The sequence below is a fragment of the Triticum urartu genome, chromosome 5A, assembly GCF_056163025.1.
Source record: "Triticum urartu cultivar PI428250 chromosome 5A, HENAU_Tu73, whole genome shotgun sequence".
NCBI classification, from domain to species: domain Eukaryota; kingdom Viridiplantae; phylum Streptophyta; class Magnoliopsida; order Poales; family Poaceae; genus Triticum; species Triticum urartu.
Window position 1 is genome coordinate 9,643,787 of NC_141877.1, and position 4,993 is coordinate 9,648,779.

The window sequence follows — 4,993 nt, forward strand, 5'->3', positions numbered from 1 at the left end:
TGGTCGAGACGTAAAGATCGATATATTGGACGACTCTATTCGAACATCGGAAAGGTTCCGAGTGGTTCGGGTATTTTTCGGAGTACCGGGGAGTTACGGGAATACGGGAGAAGAAGTATATGGGCCTTATTGGGCTTTAGGGGAGAGGGAGAGGCAGGCCGCGCGCCTCCCCAAGGCCTAGTCCGAATTGTACTAGGGGGAGGGGCTGCGCCCCCTCCTTCCTTCTCTTCCCTCTTCCCCTTCCTTGTCCCCTACTCCTACTACATGGAAGGACTCCTAGTTGGACTAGGAAAGGGGGAATCCTACTCCCGGTGGGAGTAGGACTCCCCTAGGGCGCGCCATAGAGAGGGCCGGCCCTCCACTCCTTTATATACGGGGGCAGGGGGCACCCCATAGACACACAAGTTGATCTTCGTGATCGTTCTCTTAGCCGTGTGCGGTGCCCCCTTCCACCATAATCCTTGATAATATTGTAGTGGTGCTTAGGCGAAGCCCTGCGACAGTTGAACATCAAGATCGTCACCACGCCGTCGTGCTGACGGAATTCTTCCCCGACACTTTGCTGGATCGGAGTCCGGGGATTGTCATCGAGCTGAACATGTGCTAAAACTCGGAGGTGTCGTAGTTTCGGTGCTTGATCGGTCGGGCCGTGAAGACGTACGACTACATCAACCGCATTGTGCTAACGCTTCCGCTGTCGGTCTACAAGGGTACGTAGATCGCACTCTCCCCTCTCATTGCTATGCATCACCATGATTTTGCGTGTGCGTAGGAAATTTTTTGAAATTACTACATTTCCCAACAAGGAGGAGGCCGGAGCGGAGCAGTCGGGAGCGCCGAAGGAGCCGGAGCTGTATCTGCCGCCCATGTACCCAAAGTCGGGCACAAAGATAGTCAAGATCTCCGACGAGGAGTAGGGTGATCTTAGTACGTAGGTTTTTAGGTTTTTATCCTTGCATGCTTTTGTATGAATATAAGAATTCTTGTATAAGGTGTCCGGATGCAGTTGTGCAAATTTGAGGACTGGCCGGTCATTGCCGGTGGACGCGCCCGGGCATGTCCGCGGGCGTTTGAGGGGTCAAATTTGCCGCGCGTCCGCGGGCGTTTGAGGTGTCATATTTGTCATGTGCGGCTGTAGATGCTCTAACATAGTTGATTGCCTTTTCACCCCATAAGAAGCTTGAACATTAGTCCTAGAGGACGAGGCAGAGGGGGAGGACGGCCTCCAACCAAGAGAAAGGAAATTGGTTATGTGCAGTTTGAGGATGAAGCAGCATGTTTGCTGAACAAAGTGAACCCTTGCCAGGAGATGAGATAGTTCCAGAGACCAACCGTGGCAATGAGAATATACCCCACAGCTCACATCCTCTAGTGGAGGCTCCAAGGTAGTATAAGTTTGAATAGAACTGTATCTCAAGGATTATGATCTACCCCTCTGTACAGAAATATTAGTGCGTTTAAATCACTAATACGGAGGGAGGAATTACAATTGTGTCATATCTGCTAACGTGATATACAAAATATCTTAACATCCCCCTCGATCTCAGCTGGTCTCTACCAGATTGAGATCGCTATAGAACTTCTCCTGAAAAAGATGTCGAGATAGTGGTTTTTGGTAAAGATATCTGCCACCTGATCAGCCGATGCAATAAATCGAACATTTGAGCTGCTGCAGCAATGAGTCCACACAGACAAGTTCCGATGCAGCATTGCAGCTGATGAGGATAACTGGAGTGACTAAGAAACTTATGAGTAGTGCTAGATACATCCGTTTGAGCGGCAACTAATTCCGATCAGAGGGAGTAGGTTCTAACAATATTGACGAGGAGTTTTGTTAAATAAATAATGCACTAACCAGTACTATCTGCTGATAACCCCTCCCCAGAATTTGGTGTTGGATTGCTACTCTGAGAGGATGTTGTACATTAGCACTTAAAATTCACATTCATGCTTCATTGAAACTTAAGTACTCACACGTTATGATGAGAAGGCAAAACATGAAGCAACAAAAAGCAAGAGCAATTGCTCATGATTTCTATCGTTCATCTATTACGATACATATTTAGCATCACATTGTTCAATTTGTCTGTCTGACTACATCAATAATCATGTACAGCTAGATGTTGCAGCCTTGTCTTGCAGGAAAGAACACAAAGTTAGTCACCAGGTTCAGAAAAGCTGGTGCACTTATTATAGACCGTGCCCCTTATCGAGTTGCTGGGCAGATAATATTCTCATAACTAACTAGCACCTATGATTTGCTAAGCCCAAGATACACAGCTCAATTATGCTGCACACAAAACTGAGTGACTAGTTCAGGCATAACTGTCTGAGAGAATGTTGTACATTAGCATTATATCTCAGTAAACAGTTCAATGGTCAACGAAAGAATAATACAAACGTTACCATATATTGCTGCATCTACTTATTGTGTAGGTGGATACACACAAATTCTCCTGGTTTGCGACGAACATTCGCCAATTATGTTGCTTGCCTTTTAGATCCTCTGACAGCGAATAATGCCAGAAACAGCACAGCTTTGGGAGGGAACACCCCGAAGCCGTCTTTAGCATGTTCATCAACTGGGCCCTTCTCTTGCATTGCACGATCAGCTAAAACTAGAGCATCAGTTTATCAGCCTTCATCTACCTGACGCTCACTGATTTCTGGATCCACTTATTCTGCAGGGTAGTAAATCCAGCCAACAGGCATGTCAGGCAGTACGGCGATGAATGACACATGTTCCAACAAAAGAAAATGGGCAGAGTTTTACCTAAGTTAGTGAGAGTTAGTACATGAAGGCTTTTGTTGTCGTTGTTGTTGTTGTGAGAGTTAGTACATTGTCTTTCTGCATATGGTGCGCTTGACAGCATGATTTTGGAACCTTTTTTTGCAACCAGAAGAACATTTGATAAAGGAGAGCTTTGCAACATGCGACCAATCTTAATGACTGTCACATCCTCTGTTACCCAGCGAACCTCAAATGAAAAATAAGGTACACGATTCCTCCCAGCAGGTTCCGACGAGAGGAACATCATCGTTGACAATTCTAGTTAAGCCAAGGAACTTGAATGTGCCATCTTCCAGTGAGATGACAATACCTCTGGTTCTGAACATGGAAGATAGCAACAGTAAGGATTATTAACCTAGTAGACAAAAAGTATCTATAGCCTGCACATACATACAGAGTAAGGCAATTCACCGCTGTATTTTTACTAGTCATGGGCAATACGATTGTTTCTTTTTCTTAACAGAAACTGAAATTTCCAATGTAAAACAAGGGAATCCCAACTCTTAACCATGGACAAACAGTCAAACACACACAAAAAAGGAGTGGGATAAGCAGGTTTAATTATCCATTCTTGGGTGTTGATTAATTCTAACCTAATATTACAATCCACATGAGTGCTAGACTATGTTTAGGCAAGCCAAACGATAGGCCTTGGAACTATGGCATGCATATGGGGGAAACGAAACCAGGAGGCAGCCTGGCACTTTATAAACCCAGCAGTTTTGACAAAATGAATGGGACTAGCGCCCAGTTTACTTGCTCCAGCTTAGTGGGAATATATGTTTTCTTTTGCATGCAATGGGTATGTTTCAGCATCTCGGATACTAATAAATTGACCAGAAAGCAGTTCCTCTCAGCTCATTGGGTACTCTGTCACAGGAATCAAGCAACAAACATATCGAAGGTGGTCACCAGGCAACAAACACATCAGAGCACTCATGCAACAAACAATCCCCTTGGTCACCAGGCTCAAGCAACGACAGTCTTGTTCTGGGCAGCAGAACGGATGCGCTTGGAGGAAGCATCAGAGGTGCCTGGCTTGCCACCTGGACCGTGCTTGTCGTCTCGATCTTTGGGAGGGGGCCTGGGCCTCTGGGAGGGCCTACCCTGATCCTGCTGACCCTTAGGCTTCGGAAGGACACAATTGTTGTTAATGAAGGTCCGGATGTAGTGCGCCGGGGTAAAATGTGAGTGAACCCCAGACCCACCGTGCAGTATGCCTACCACCTACTGATTGGTATTGTAAAGAGGGGCGCCAGATGACCCGGCCTCGGTTCCCACTGATGCTTCAAAAAGCTGCAAGTCATAGCCATTCTTGTTGGTGCTCATCAAAGCCAACCGTCCTCGATGCAGGCCTTGAAGTCCCGTGGCCATTGTGCACTGACGATACGCCGGCCAGGAGTAGAGCATGCATTGGGTACCCTCGTTGGTGGCCATGCTGAACTGAACAAGCGGGTGATCTGATGTGCAGCGCACCCTCTGCTGCAGCTCCCCCATAGTCCTCACAGCCAGATCCCTAAGATCCACGCGTACCATCATCAGGTCTCTGGCACAATCGATGGCACAAACAGTTGCTCGTGTGTAGGTTCGCTCTCCGACAAACCCGCCCTGAATGAAGTGACTTTCGACATGGGAGCAGGTGACCGAAATCTCAAAATAATCATTCATTTGTGCTGCTGAAATGGGCCCCCAGTCTGCCTGAAAAAGGAAGTCCACAATGTGCGCGGTTGTTGTGATGAAGAGAAAGTTGCCCACTATCCTCACGGCAATGCCGGTTCCCGTGAGGTAATCTGCTTCAAAAATTTCATCGAGCTCTTTCTCTTCCTTGATGCCGAATGTGCCAGCGACACGTCTCAGGGTCTTCTTACGATATGGCGTGAGGACAATGATAAAGACAGACGGCCTGGCTGCCGCATGCAGTGGCCTCCAATCAATCATGGGCATGGTAGGCAGAGCAGCTGGAGCAGGCGGGTGAGCAGCCATTGCAAGTTGTACTGCACTGCAATAAACAAAGTGGCAAAGGAGACCATTAGGAACAGAAGCTCCAGCAGAAACAAAAATGCAAGAGCTAAGACAAACAACCTTGAGAAACAATTAGTAGCTACTTCTAGCAATACTGTAATTTAGCAGTAGAGACAAGAGCACCGACCAAGGCAGATGTGATTGTAACACAAAAACAGAAAGCTACCACAAAACTAGAAC

The 4,993-nt window shown here is 46.9% G+C and overlaps 1 pseudogene; it reads right to left on the minus strand.

Annotated features, from left to right (window-relative positions):
- Nucleotides 1–3,760: 3,760 nt before the first annotated feature.
- Nucleotides 3,761–4,774, minus strand: LOC147967441 (uncharacterized; annotated as a pseudogene).
- Nucleotides 4,775–4,993: the final 219 nt, after the last annotated feature.